Consider the following 13801-nt stretch of genomic DNA (forward strand, 5'->3'; position numbering starts at 1 on the left):
CTGGATGCCTCAGCTCCTTGATAAAGAGGATGTTAGTTTTGTTTTATGAAGCCGGGATCCCAGCCAGTCACATCTTATAGCTCCACTTACTTTTATTTAATAAAAACAAAGGACGGTATGAGTGAGGAGGGGGGGTGTGTTGTGTCATGTTGTTTTTCAAGAGGATTCGATCTGTGAACAAAGCAGGAGAAACAGGAGTTAGACTTCAGGGAGGATTTTGTCATGGGCCAAAAAGGGAACAGAGACATCCTAAAATGAGCCATCTCAAAGACATATATACAGGGTTCCTTCTTCCAAGAAAACAGCAGATAGGGAAGGAATTTTGCTGGCTTGCAAGTACCATACCAGCAAACAATGAAACAGACTGCTTTGGCAGCAAGGGCAGAATCACAGTGTCTGTCTTCAGGGAAGCCAGGATAAAAAAGTTTCCATATCCCTTCTGTATATGCCAGGTCTTCCTAGCCCAGCCCTTAGTGGGAATTCCCACTAGTCTCCAAATTTTACAGAAAAAGAGATTCCACTATTTTCCCACCCCTAGTTTCTAGCAGATAAAAATTCCCTAATGTTAAGCCTTAATTCTATTCGCCCATTTTTTTAAAGTTTTCCGTCTTAGAAGATAAGCTACAATACTTTTGTGGAAAAGAACAGACAGCTCCATATCTGAACAACATGAGGGTGGGGTGGGGAGCATGGAGAACAGGAGTCAGGCTTAGAAGGTGAACCCTCTCCTGGATCCTCACCCCCATCCCGCTCAACCTCAACTCTTCAGGTGAGACACCGGACAAAACTCCTCAGTGTGGAAGACCACAGGAGCCACCTCCCCTAGCGCCTCTAACTGGATGGGTGCAGAGCAGACAGATGCCAAGACTGGAAACAGAGCACAGAGGGAGGGTGAAACAGGAGCTGGGGAATGCCCACAAATTGGTCAGCCTGCCAAGAGCCACTGACCCCGTTTTAATATCCCAGAGGTTGGAGGCGAGAGCAGAAATCACAGGCTCCAGAAAAAACAATCTTTGCAAGAAAATTGCCTGTCGCAGCCAGAGATATATGAAAGTGCTGTTACAGTCGGGGGGAGAGACTGTAAAACTACACCTGGTTATTGCACGGACTGGCTGACACCATGATGCTTTTGCACAGCAAACAGTTTTGTTTGAAATGAAAAATCCCTATGGACTCGGGTAACTAAGATTGTGCTGGATGAGGTAAGTAGAGAGAGGAAAAGTGGGCAGGGCTGCTCCAGCTTCAGCGTAGAAGCAGATCTGGGATGATTGGGTTGATACCGGGATGACCAGACTGCAAGGAGGAATGAGAGGTGGGACCAGGACATGGAATTCAAGTCCCACAGTAGCCAGAAGCAGAAAAAAAGCAGGAAATTTCTGGCCCCAGGGATTTCACACCAACTTCCACAAGTAAACTCTCCGTCTCTCTCCCCTGACAGCCTTCGCACTGCGTCCTGTCCTTCCCATCTGACTTTCTCTCTCTTCTTTCACTTACCTTCCACTGTTGCCCTCTCCTTCGCCCATCTTTGTATCTTTCACTTTATCTCTGCTTCTGCCTGGTTTTTACTATCTGGTCCTCTAACTTACAACTATTTTTGTGTCTTTGTCTCCATGGTGTCTTTGGCTTTTGTTAACCCTCCTTTCTTCTTACGTCAACCTCTTGTGTCTGTCTACTTGAACATCACTCTCCCTGATTTTCTCTACCAAAATCATAGACAGGGAATTCTAAGAAAACTGTTCACTACCTTTTTGTGAAACACTTGCTTAACATTCTTTTATTTAATCCTTACGAGTCTGAAAATTAGGTCTTATTATCCCCATTTAACAGATGGGAAGACAAGAGCAAAGACTGCTAAGCAGCAGAGCTAGGATTCAAACCCAGAACTGCTGACTTCAGATATCCAACCTTAATAATTAATGGGCAAGAAAAAACAAACAGAAAATGATAAGAGGGTAAGTAGATGCCCCGGAGAAAACCATAGAGATAGGAGCAGATAAATGTTCCAGACCAATCAGTGGGAGCAACCTGAAGTCCTTAACCTGCCTGCCTTCAGGCCCAATGGACCAATTACCAGATCTGTCAAGGAGATCCTCAGCTCTGTCCAGACTCAATAGAGAACCACTAGCCCCAAGAAGAGCATCCTCCCCTTAGGCTGGGCCTAGTCTTTCCTAAACCTCCTCTCTAATTGAGCCCTGAAATTCTTTGTGGGGGAAAAAAAAAACTGGCGCCTTCTGCCTTGGGATGGCACTGTCTCCACAGCCAGACATCTGTTCATTTGTTATGTGTAAATATAACATCATCAGAAACTGTGTTGGATCACAAAATTCTCAGGCTGGAAGACAAGCTTTTTTTTCTTTTTCTTTTTTTAATCTATACCCAATAAATCTCTTTTGTTGTACAACTACAGTCCTCTCCATGTTCCCCGTTCACGTTTACAAAGTTTTCCTTAGCGCTCCTGTTCTCCCCTGCTAGAACTGAATCTCGGTCGCCAGACTTTGCCATCCAATTCTCGGATAAGCAATGGCATCTTCTAGCTCCCACGAGTGCCTGGCGTTTGCCACAGAGCATGAGATGGGATCTCTGTTATCTCCGCGTCATTACAAATGGAATAATTGGTCATAAAAATTATGCAGCCTGTTGGAAAAGAAATAACACACATGCTCATTACAGATTTCTGAGATAGCTTCTCCTGGCTAAAATTTCATGTTTCTCCACATCCCAGTCACCACCAATATCCCCTACTTCCTGTGCCCCAAAACATTGAATCGTCTCCAGAAAGAAGCCTGAGACAGAATACAGACTCAAAGCTATAGCCGCATCAGAAGTTTTCCTCAACTGAACCAACATAACCTGACCTAGAAGTTGAGGAGTTACTTCTCTCATAAACCAAAATCTTAGATAGTTTTTGAAGTGGAAAGGCGGGGTGGACCTCCTTAAATTTCCTCTTCATCAGCCAATCTGTATACTGACACTGGTATGAAATGAGATCCAGAGAAAGGAGGTGCCGTTCCCTGAGGGCAGGGAAACTTCAGTTTGATGGTGAAAATGGGCGTGTTTAGGATACGGACATACTGAACCCAAAGTTGGAGCAGAGCGGTGGTTCTGAGCTCCCAGAGCTGGTGTGAAATATAAGAGGGAGATGCACTGGGCTTCCGAGGCGGTGCTAGTGGTAAAGAACCTGCCTGCCAATGCAGGTAGATATAGGAGACCAGGTTTGATCCCTTGTTTGGGAAGATTCTCTGGAGGAGGGTGCGGCAACCCACTCCAGTATTCTTGCCTGGAGAATCCCATGAAATGGCTACGGTCCAGAGCATCGCAAAGAGTCAGACACAACTGAAGTGACTTAGCACACACACTGGTAATAGATGAAATGACCAGCCCCGTGCCACCCCACAGAGAAGAAACAAGGAGTGTTATTATTTATTCTGAATGATGAGATACTGGAAATCTACTATCTATAGGCACTATCGATATTCTGAAAGATCTGTGGTGCACCCCGCCTCATGATCCTGACTATCAGGCCCCAGCGCCTCACCCTACCACATCCAGGCATGCATAACACCCAAGGATTAGATTATTACACGTGGTGAAATCAAAGGGCACTGCTCCAAAAGAGAAATGCTTTTAATTTTTTTTTTTTAATTTATTTACTTATTTTTGGCTGTGCTGGGTCTTCCTTGCTTTGCTGGCTTTTCTCTCGTTGGAGGGATCAGGGGCTACTCTCTAGTTGCTGTGTGCAGGCTTCTCATTGCAGTGGTTTCTCTTGTTTCAAAGCACGGGCTCTAGGCACTCAGGCTTCAGTAGTGCAACTCCCGGCCTCTAGAGCACAGGCTCAGTAGTGTGGTACAGGGGCTCAGCTGCTCCACAGCATGTGGGGTCTTCCTGGACCAAGGACTGAACCTGAATCTTCTGTGTTGACAGGACTCTTACTGTTGAGCCACCAGGGAAGCCAAAGACATGCTTTTTTTAAAAAAAATTTATTATAGTTGATTTATAATACTGTGCTAGTTACTGCTGTTCAGCAAAGTGCATAAGTTATGCATATACATTTATCCACTCTTTTTAAGACTCTTTTCCCATATAGGTCATTACAAAGTATCAAGAAGAGTTCCCTGTGCTATAGAGTGGGTCCTTATCAGTTATTTATTTTACATATAATATAGTAATGTGTATATGTCAATCCAGTCTCCCAATTTATCCCTCCCAATACCACACTTTCCCCCCTGGTAACCATGTTTGTTTTCTACATCTGTGACTCTATTTCTGTCTTGTAAATAAGTTCATTTGTAGCATTTTTTAGATTCCATATATATACAATTATCATATGATGTTTGTCTTTCTCTATCTGATTTCTTTCATCAGTATGACAATCTCTAGGTCCATCCATGTTACTACAAATGGCATTATTTGTTTCTTTTACATGGCCAAGTGATATTCCATTGTGTGGGATAAATGCTTGGAGATGACAAGAGACACACATGAGGCCTTTTGCTCAGGCTGTGGTCTGGAGGTCTCTGCTCTCAAAATTACCACTAGGAAGAAAACAAGAAACACATTTCTCCACCAATAGAGCAAAATTTAGAGACTCAAGAGCCCAGAAAAACATGGGAAAGATGCAGAGTAACCTCCTCCCATGACTCTGGGGGAAACCTCTCATTTATATTATTTTCCCACTCAGCAGGTCACCTCTTCTTCCCCAGTTTACCCCAAACTATTTTGCTCTCTGGGATTCCCAGGTAGCTCAGTGGTAAAGAATCTGTCTGCCCATGCAGGAAACGTGGATTCTATCCCTGGGTTGGTGAGATGCCCTGGGGGAGGAAATGGCAACCCACTCCAGTATTCTTCTTGCTTGGAGAATCCCAGGGACAGAGGCGCCTGGTGAGCTACAGTTCGGGGGGGTGGGGGTCACAAAGAGTTGGACACGATGGAGCGACTGAGCTTGCATGCACTTTGCTCTCTAGTTGCTCTATAATCCCATTCAAGATCTAAAAAGAGGCAAGGCCAGTAGTAGTTCCTGGCATCCTCTTCTGGAGATGACCAAGAAGCACCCAGCACTGGTCTAAAGACTTTCACGCTCCTACCCCAAGTGTGCTCTGGACATCACAGTTCTACACCCGAACCTGGGAGAGCAGGGAGCATGTTGCCTACTCTCCCTGATTCCCCATGGGAGAGGGAACAAAAAAGAGGGAGGCTGGCTATAAGCCAAGCAGACTGAGAGACCGGTTCCTAGTTTTCCCAGCCGTGGACTCAACTTCTTGGAGTTGAGTGGAGAGTGAGACGAGGAGATTGCTATGTGAAGAACAGGTCTGACTCCTACACCCTGTCTCCACTCTGTGCTTCTCCGTACTCCCTCTCTGCGGGGTGAGGAGGAAGGAGGGAATTACACCAACTCCTCAGCCATTCCCAGCCACAGTCAACCCTCCTACAAAATATGAATCAGCGTCGGTGGCAGAGACAGAAACCAGGAGGTTATTTTGAGATCTGTGAGCTCTGCCTCTCCCTAGGACCTTAGGGACAAATGTCTGCTGGGGACAAGGTACCATTCTGAGGTGAACACCATCAGTCAACCTCCAAGAGAATTTTAGGGAGCTTGAACTCTGTCCTACGCAACTTGGAGACAGACGCCTGGGAGGTTCCCATGCCTTCCCCTCAAGAACACTGTCTCCTCTGCCCTCCCAGCCTCTCAGAGTCAGTTCCCAGCTTTCTAGGCAATTCTGATGGGGTTTCATAAATTCAAAGGACACAAATATCCTTTTTCCCCTCTTCAAAAATATCCACACAGTTTGAATCTAGTCTGGAGTGCTATTTAAGTAGCTTTTACTCAGGCACATCTACAAGATAAATTCTGTATCATCCCTCCTTCAGCAGAGCTTCTCTCACTTTGTCACCCATGGGGTTGTTGTTCCGTTGCTCAGTCCTGTCTGATTCTTTGTGACCCCATGGACTGCAGCACGCCAGGTTTCCCTGTCCTTCATTATCTCCCAGAGTTTCCTCAAACTCATGTCCATTGGGTCGGTGATGCCATCCAACCATCTCATCCTCTGTCGCCCCCTTCTCCTCTTGCCTTTGATCTTTCCCAGCATCAGAATCTTTTCCAGTGAGCATAGGGGATCCTGTCCCAATGCAGATTCTGACTCCACAGGTCTGGGGTCGAGCCTGAGATTCTGCATTTCTAATGAGCTCTGAAGTGAGGCCAATAGTGCTGGAGCCCAGGCCACCCTGTGAGTGTGGAGGATCTAGGATGGAGTAGGTGAACCCAGGGGAGAGTTCTGTGGGAGGCTCTTGCCTTGAGGTTGCCTCCAGTCTGAGAGGAAACTAAAACACAAAGAAGACAGAACGGGGTAAGAGCCGCCAGGCAGAACGCTACAGAGTGCGGGAGGGGTGGGTCACATGATTAAGGCCGGGGCATCTTAGGACATCAGGGAGGATGTCGAAGCAGAAGCATGGAACAGAAGAAGAAAGTAGGGGCCGGCAGCACGAGGGCAAGGGGGAGGCAACACGTGCACAGGATCAGGCGGGGGAAAGAAGGACCCTGGAACAGGAGCCTGGGGCCAGGATTGCCTCTCAGAGCAGGGCGCTGAGCCAAGAAATGCTACGAGCTCATTGGAGGTAGTCTATGGGGGCAGTGGAGATGGGTCTAGAAATCCAGCCCTAGGACCTGAAATTTAACAGAAGAAAGAAAGCCTCTGTGGTCAGAATGGTGCTATAAGAAGCTAAGTCAAATGATAGTGGCGGCATGCCTGGGGCTAGGGGCAGGGGGTGCGGAGTTAGTGTTTCATGGCACTGAGTTTCAATTTGAAAAGATGAAAAAGTTCTGGAGCTGGACGGTGGTGATGGTTGCACAACGATGGGAAGGCACTTGATGCCACTGAAAACCACACACATAAAAATGGCTTAAATGGACAATTTTATGTTATATCTATTTTATCACAATAAAAAAAGTCATAGTGGAGGCTGAGGTCATAAAAAGATGGCACTACTATGTAAAAATGACTAAAAAATTTAAAATTTAAATAGGACTAAGATCCAAGCCCACCCTAGACTGAGGAGATGCTGGAAAATGGGCCTCTTGAAGTAAACTAAAACCTGGAACTCTTTCAACCCCAAACCCCACCCCCCTCCACTTCACTCTCCTACCATAATGCGCGATGCTTATGTTCTTAAGGATTTGAAAGAAAAACAACCACATTACAAATGGGTTTCTGTTGAGTCTTTGAGCTCGACCTGCTCATCTTGAGTCACTAGGAGCTGTTCCGCAGGCAGTGCACAGATCTCCTTGCTCAGCAGCCTGCAGGTGAGAGAGCAAGCCAACGATGAGGAAAGGCCAGCTCTTAAAATGCCCAGGCTCAGAGTCCTTGGGAATAGGCAGCTGTTTCCTGTCTCTGCAAAGGAATTCAGGAGAAAAGGGATGAGCTGAACCGATAGAGAATGAAAACAAACTGTGAAAAGAACCTACCAACCATCCAAATTGGAAACCTTCCCAAGAAGAAAATAGTGGCCACCCTAAGAGGCCAGAGGAGCAAAGAGACAGGTCTGTCTACAGTCAGAGGCGTGGACATGCTTGGGCTGGAGAAGGGGCTGCACAGAACAGAATGCCAGCACGCTGTGTCAATGTTTCTACCAGGCGCGGGCTGTGAAGTTGGCTTGCCTGAGAATCACGGATGAGCCTCAAGCCAGACAACTAGAAGAAATCCCTGACAGGATTATGCAGTTGAGGAGGGAGTCTGGGGAAACCAAACAAGTTTCCTCGGATCAGAGGGGAGGCAGGTAGAGGAGAAAGGAAACCTTAGAAAAGTGAAGCAGCTCCCCTAAAACCCGTTATGTTGATCCATCCAGTGGAGAGATTCCAGAGCGATACCCCATCACAACCCACCCATCAGGGTGAGCTCAGACAGCCAGGGTTCCAGGGAGCTGGGAAGATCCCGGAATCCAGGCAAGTTCTCTGCCCCTGAGCAGTTTCTGCCCCAGCTTTCTGCCTCCACCCTCTGTAGGTAATGGGGTGAATCCAGTGGCTGCTCTTAAGTCATTAACAGGAACAGAGCTTGATGATATTTTCTGACTCAGGGCAGCCTAGTCAGACTCTTAATTTCTCTTTGGAAATCCATCATCTGGGATAAAAGCCTCACTACCGCTCTCCCATGTAATCCTGGGCTCCTCCCGGGTCATCAGAGAAATCCCCCTGTCTCCAGTGATAACGCGAAGGAACTACCTCATGATAGAGGTGGTGGTGGGGGGACGGTTGTTGGATCTCTCCTTTTACTTACGTTCTCATGCCTAAGTGGTTAAGGACTCCTTTCTGAAGTCTGTCCTCAGTCCCTCTTACTTCAAGGAAAAGTATTGGTTTTTGTCAAGAAAAAAATTTAAAGGGACATGGGTCTCGTTGGCAACAAAGCTCAAAGAACTGCTGTCTACAAATTGAGTACAGAGGGAAAAGACTAAAAGTTGACGTAATTCATAATTATTTAATATTCTCTTTTTAGCTATACTATTTATAGGAGAGAAAGGCTCTTCTGCATTTCTACTGAGAAGTTAAGAGGGAGTCACGATCTAACCTTCACAAAGTTTTTAGGGAACTATTACACCCATCCTTTCAGCCAGTCTTCACAAACACCCCAAGATATGGGAAAGCAGGTATTATTATGGTTATGAGGCTCATTTAAAAATACTTATTTGTTTATTGAATATTGAAGCCCAGGGAATGATCTGGACTGCAGGAGTTAGGTAACTAAAGTTAGGTATCAAGAAGAATTAACCATCTGTAGAAATTCTGAAACATTAGAAAGCAATACTAAGGGATAAGAGTCCATCCAACTTGTCACAGCTGAAAGAGGACTTTGGGAAAAGGTGGCCAGGGGCCTTCACTTGTCACCTTCTATCAGAATTGCTCAGGTGTTCTGTGCTTCCTCAAACTGCTCAGAGCCTGTGTGTCCCCCAGAACCAGGTCCTCAGCTGGCTGGCACTTACCAGGCCCTCGGTAAGTATTTGACGAAAGAAGGGGTAGGGAGAGAGGAAAAAGGAAGGTAGGCAGGGCTGAGGGGCATTGGAGGGAGATTAGGGGAGGTTGAGAGGAAGCTCAAAAAGGAGACAAGACGGGGAAGTGGGGGAGAGCCCAGGAGCTACCATATACCCAGAAGGAGAAACAGGCTTAGGGGGCACAGAAGCAAGAGAACTAGGGGAACTAGGGGCCCCCAGGACACCAGTAGTACAAGATGGGGAGCAGGGTCATAGGGAAAAAGAAGGTTATGGGGCAATTTCTATGCAAGAAGCACAGTTGGTGCCTCCTTTTAGAGGTACCTCCTTGGGGATCCTATAAGTCAGGGACTATGTTAGGTGCTAAGAAGAGGACGGCTAAGAAGGGAGTGTAAGACAGACAAGCAGGAGACAGGTATTTTTGCAGCAAACATCCCACAGCAAATCAGCAAGGATGGAGAAGCCAGCTTTGGCAACCACTTTACTGAGAAGTCACTAGACAAGTCAGGCAGGTGGAAGGAATTCGGGGAGCACATAGAAGCTACTATGTCTAAGACATGATCTCATGTTGCTGGGCATCTGGGTGCCCACTTCAACTCAAGAGCTGATTACAAAGAGGGTAGGTCTGGGGCAAAAGTCAAGGGACTCTGGGACAGGAAGCAGGGTAGAATCTTCAATATGCTAGGTGTCTTTTGGAGAGGAACTCAAGCTCGCTGGCTTTCACAGGGAAAGTGGATAGAGGATTTTTACCATATCCAGGCCTCACACTTTTGACACTTGAGCCACAGAAGCAACAGCTTCTACCCACTCCCTGTTACCACCTTCTGCTCCCCTGATTCAATGTCCTCTGCTCAACAGCAGACAGACTACGCTGAGATGCCTTGAAGAGCTGGAGAGATACAGTGTGTGAGAAACTGGTTCCTATTGCTGCAAGGAAATTTTCAGGAAGGATCACTGGACCATGGATACCCAAATTAGTCTCTGGTTTCAGAGGAGAGGTCCATCTGTCTAGCTACAGATAAGGATGGCGCTGCTCAAAAGATTCACTGAAACCCCAGACCACACCACTGGTAAGAAGGGACACTGGCTTCTACTGCATCTTTCCATCCACAGACTTCCTGAATGTACCTAGAGAAATCAGAGTAGGTAATTCAGTTAACCTTGGAACTAGACTCCACCGCTATTAAAGACCCCTACTCTCACCCACCTCCCCATCCCAGATTTTGATTCTTTTGAGGATGAAAAGGAAGCAGTTCTCCCTTACAGCTTCTCCTGACCTGCTGCAGGAATCAGAATAGAAATGAAGATTTCGGCCATCACCATGGAAACCAGCAGTCTCTATGGCTCCCCCTCTCACACACTCTCCCATCAACTCTTTCCCTCCCACCTCTAAGTCATATCCAGCTCACAAGATTCCTCTTTGTGACCAATACACTAATTCATTTGGAACAAAGAACAGAAAAATAGCTGGTCTGGGCAGCAGGGGAAGACTGACCCTTGGCTTTTTAACCACTCACCTCAGCTGAGATTCTCTCCTAGACCATCACACCTCTGCTCTCACACAGATGTTCCTCTTCACCCCCACCATCCATTTTCAGCACCCCTCTGAGCCCTTTGCCTCTTTTCACACAGTTGCCCCATCCAGAACCCCTTTTCAATTGGCCCCCAATATAGATCCATTTGCTTCATAAACCCCAGTTCACCACTGCTCACCCTCATACTGCCATCCTCCAAGTCCAGGCACCTTCACCCATTCTTCACACCTCCCCATACACAGCCACTGTTTCCACAGTCCTGGAGCTTCTCATCCCCACCCAGTTACCCTCCATTCTTAATGTTCTCCAATTCAGGGTCCTCATCACTTATTCTGCACCCCACCCCCCCAGAATCTCAAGCACTCCTTAATGAAAAGGGGTCTTACAAAATATCAGTCTTTCCCATTATCCATTCCCCTTTCCCCGCTCAGTCTTAATTCATCTGAATTGGAGGTTTGAACCGTGGGCCCCTTGAGAGAAGAGGAGAGAAAGGAACTCTCTCTCTCAATGCTCCCTTCTCCTAACTTGGTCCTGCGTCGGTCCAGTCTTGGTCCCCACTGGGGGCTGTGAAAGTTAATTAGCCTTTTCCAGATTACTCTGAGATTCCCAAGACAGGCTCCAAAGACTATTCTGAGCTGGGAGGAATTTTATCAGCATCTTTTATGGTTTTGTTTGTTCTTCAGTTTCTCCAGCTTGGACTCTTTAGCTGAGTCTCTTCAGTCATAAAACAACCTCAAAAGAATAAGCTGAAACCAAACGACGTAGATCCACCTTGATGCCTGCCCCTCATCCCACCCTGTGATGGGGAAGGGGTGCCTGGATCCCCAGGCTGCCCCTCACCTGCCCACCCACTCCAAACATGGTATCTCACAGCCCCCCCATCTGGGAAAATGGAAGCAGAAGATGACTCAGGGGGTCAGGGAGGATCAAGGCTTGTTTAGAGCTTTGAGATCTCTAGATGAAAAGTAAGAAGGGTGGGGAGTTGTGAAAAAGTCAGCGTCTGGGGCTCAAGAGCAAATCACTGTCCACCCCACCCACCCACTTCCCAGACTGAGGTTCTTAGTCTTTCATAAATGGGTGCAAAACAGGTTTGCATCGAAGCATGAGCATTTAAGCTAGCCTGAACAGAACTGCCGGGCATTTACTTCTCTCGGGAGTTGAAAATTTAGAAGACAGACACTTCTTTTTAGGAGAGGCCCCATCAATTTCAGCAAGATGAGCTAAAAAATCTCCATGAAAGCCCAGTCTGTTACCCTACTGGTCAAGATCCAGACTTCAGTAGAGAAGAGGCTCAAGAGGGCTGAACATAGGGTCTTTTCTGTTTCCAGAGTTACTTAACCTCACCTCTCAAGAATAAGACAAGAAAAATCTGGTAGCAACACCAGAAGACATTAAAGGTGGACGGATCACATACTCTCTCTTTCCCAAAGAAACCTCCAACTTTCTAGCTTTCCCTCCGGATACTTTTTTTCCTCAATTATCCCACCCATTTTCACAGCTTCGATTATTATTTCTATGTAGGTGAGTTCTCAGTCTATCCTTCCATCCCTGACCACGTTCTCCCTAGTCTTCTACTTTCCACATATGATGAATTTACCTAGTGGGGGTTCTACAGCAATTTAATCTAAAATGTAATTCATATTATCCTCCAAACCAGCTCTTCTAACTTCCTCTTTTTCTTTAAATAGGACCAGTATTCTATCAATCACCAAAGCTGAGAACCTCCAGCTTCATCTTTGACTCCCATTTCCTGTACCCTCTTCTCCATCGTACCTACACTCCCCACCCCTATCCCCGTCGAAGCCCATCAGTGACCAGGTTCTGCTTATCGTGCTTGTCACAGTGTTGATTGCTCCACCCTTTCATGTCTATTCCCACACCATTGTTAGTCTTTTAGCATCTCTCATCTAAACTTCTATACTAGCATCTAACTAGCATCCTTGCCTCTGTCTTTTTTCCAGTTTATCTTCCCATTGCCTCAAGAATAATCTCATTTAAGCAGTTTTTTGGATGTCATTTCATCCTCTCCATTAGAACCTACAGTTCTGTCCATATCTCTTTCAGGGTCCTCATATAAACTCTCAGTGCTGGATAAATGGGTCACTCTTTCATTTATTCAACAAATATGCTTTAACATTTACCTCTCACATCTTTTGCATGTTGAGAGAGCAAATATGAATATATATAATTCTTGACCTTAAGAATCTTAGAGAAAGCTCCATTGAGTATCCCTAAAATACGTCTTTTACTTCTTGTTTCCAAGACTTTGTGCATTCCAACCATGTAGAATGTGCTCTTGTCCAGTCTAAAAGTTTTCCTTAAAATCCTATCTCTTCCATGAAGCTTTCCCTAGCCTTCCTGGCACAATTCTCCCTTCATTCTCAGAATTCCAATAGCATTCAGCTGTCTGTATCACTGGGCATGTCTTAGTGCCTCGGTGTATAGCTTCCCAATACTACCCTTAAATACAGGAATACTTCCCCAAATGAGGTGTCCCGGGTGGTGCTAGCGGTAAAGACTCTGCCTGCCGATGTAGGAGATACAAAAGACGCGGGTTCCTTCCCTGGGTCAGGAAGATCCCTTGGAGTAGGAAGTGGCATCCCACTCTAGTATTTTTGCCTGGAAAATTCCATGGACAGAGGAGCCTGACGGCTACACTCCATAGGATGGCAAAGAGTCAGACACGACTGAGTGACTAGCGCTTTCCCTGGATGATTCCAAGCATCTTTTTATCACCCCAGAAACATTTAGCACAGTGCCTTACGCACACGGTTGTGCCTGTAATATGATGGGAGACACCATACTGGCCAACAGAAAAGTGAATTTCCAGAATGGAAACACAATGTCACTGAAAAAAGCACCGGTTCCAAAATCAGAAGAAGTGAGTTTACCTTCCAGCTCTACCAGTTATTAGCTGAGACCTTACATCCTGAGCACAGTGTAGAGGGTTTTATGAGGATTTAACTTCATGAGAAAACACATGGAAAGAGTATACCAGTGCCTAGCACCTAATAAATGCTCAATAAATATTCGTTTCCTTCATCTCAGTTTGGTTCTGACAAGAAGGAAGGTTGGATAAAATAACCTTCTTTGGGGGCCTTCCAGCTTCAGCGTGTACAGGTCACAGGAATACAACCAAGGGAGAAGAACTAACCTACTCAATCACTGCTGGCTTTCTCGCCAGTCTTTATTCTTAAAATCCTCAGCACTTAGTCTGCTTTTTGTTATCACGTTTGTCATATTGCAACCTCTCCTCTCTAGGGAGTTTCTCACTCAACTTTCACTCAGGATTGCCC

At 46.1% G+C, this 13801-nt stretch overlaps 1 long non-coding RNA gene across 8 annotated transcripts in view; it reads right to left on the reverse strand.

Annotated features, from left to right (window-relative positions):
* The window catches only part of LOC147371489 (uncharacterized), a 110502-nt gene that overhangs the window by 48362 nt on the left and 48339 nt on the right, over positions 1 to 13801 (reverse strand). For 2 of the 8 annotated variants that reach the window (XR_015163581.1, XR_015163585.1), the window contains exon 4: positions 3660 to 3960. The exons of 2 other annotated variants lie outside the window; for them this stretch is intronic. This is a non-coding gene — a long non-coding RNA (uncharacterized LOC147371489). Of the gene's footprint in view, positions 1 to 3628; positions 3961 to 6890; positions 7383 to 13801 lie in introns of those variants that run through there. 4 more of the 8 variants (XR_015163582.1, XR_015163584.1, XR_015163580.1 and 1 more) reach the window with 4 other exon arrangements.

This window comes from Bos grunniens, chromosome 5 (genome assembly GCF_055505025.1).
Source record: "Bos grunniens cultivar Pamir isolate PY7600 chromosome 5, Bosgru_T2T1.0, whole genome shotgun sequence".
Classification (NCBI taxonomy): domain Eukaryota; kingdom Metazoa; phylum Chordata; class Mammalia; order Artiodactyla; family Bovidae; genus Bos; species Bos grunniens.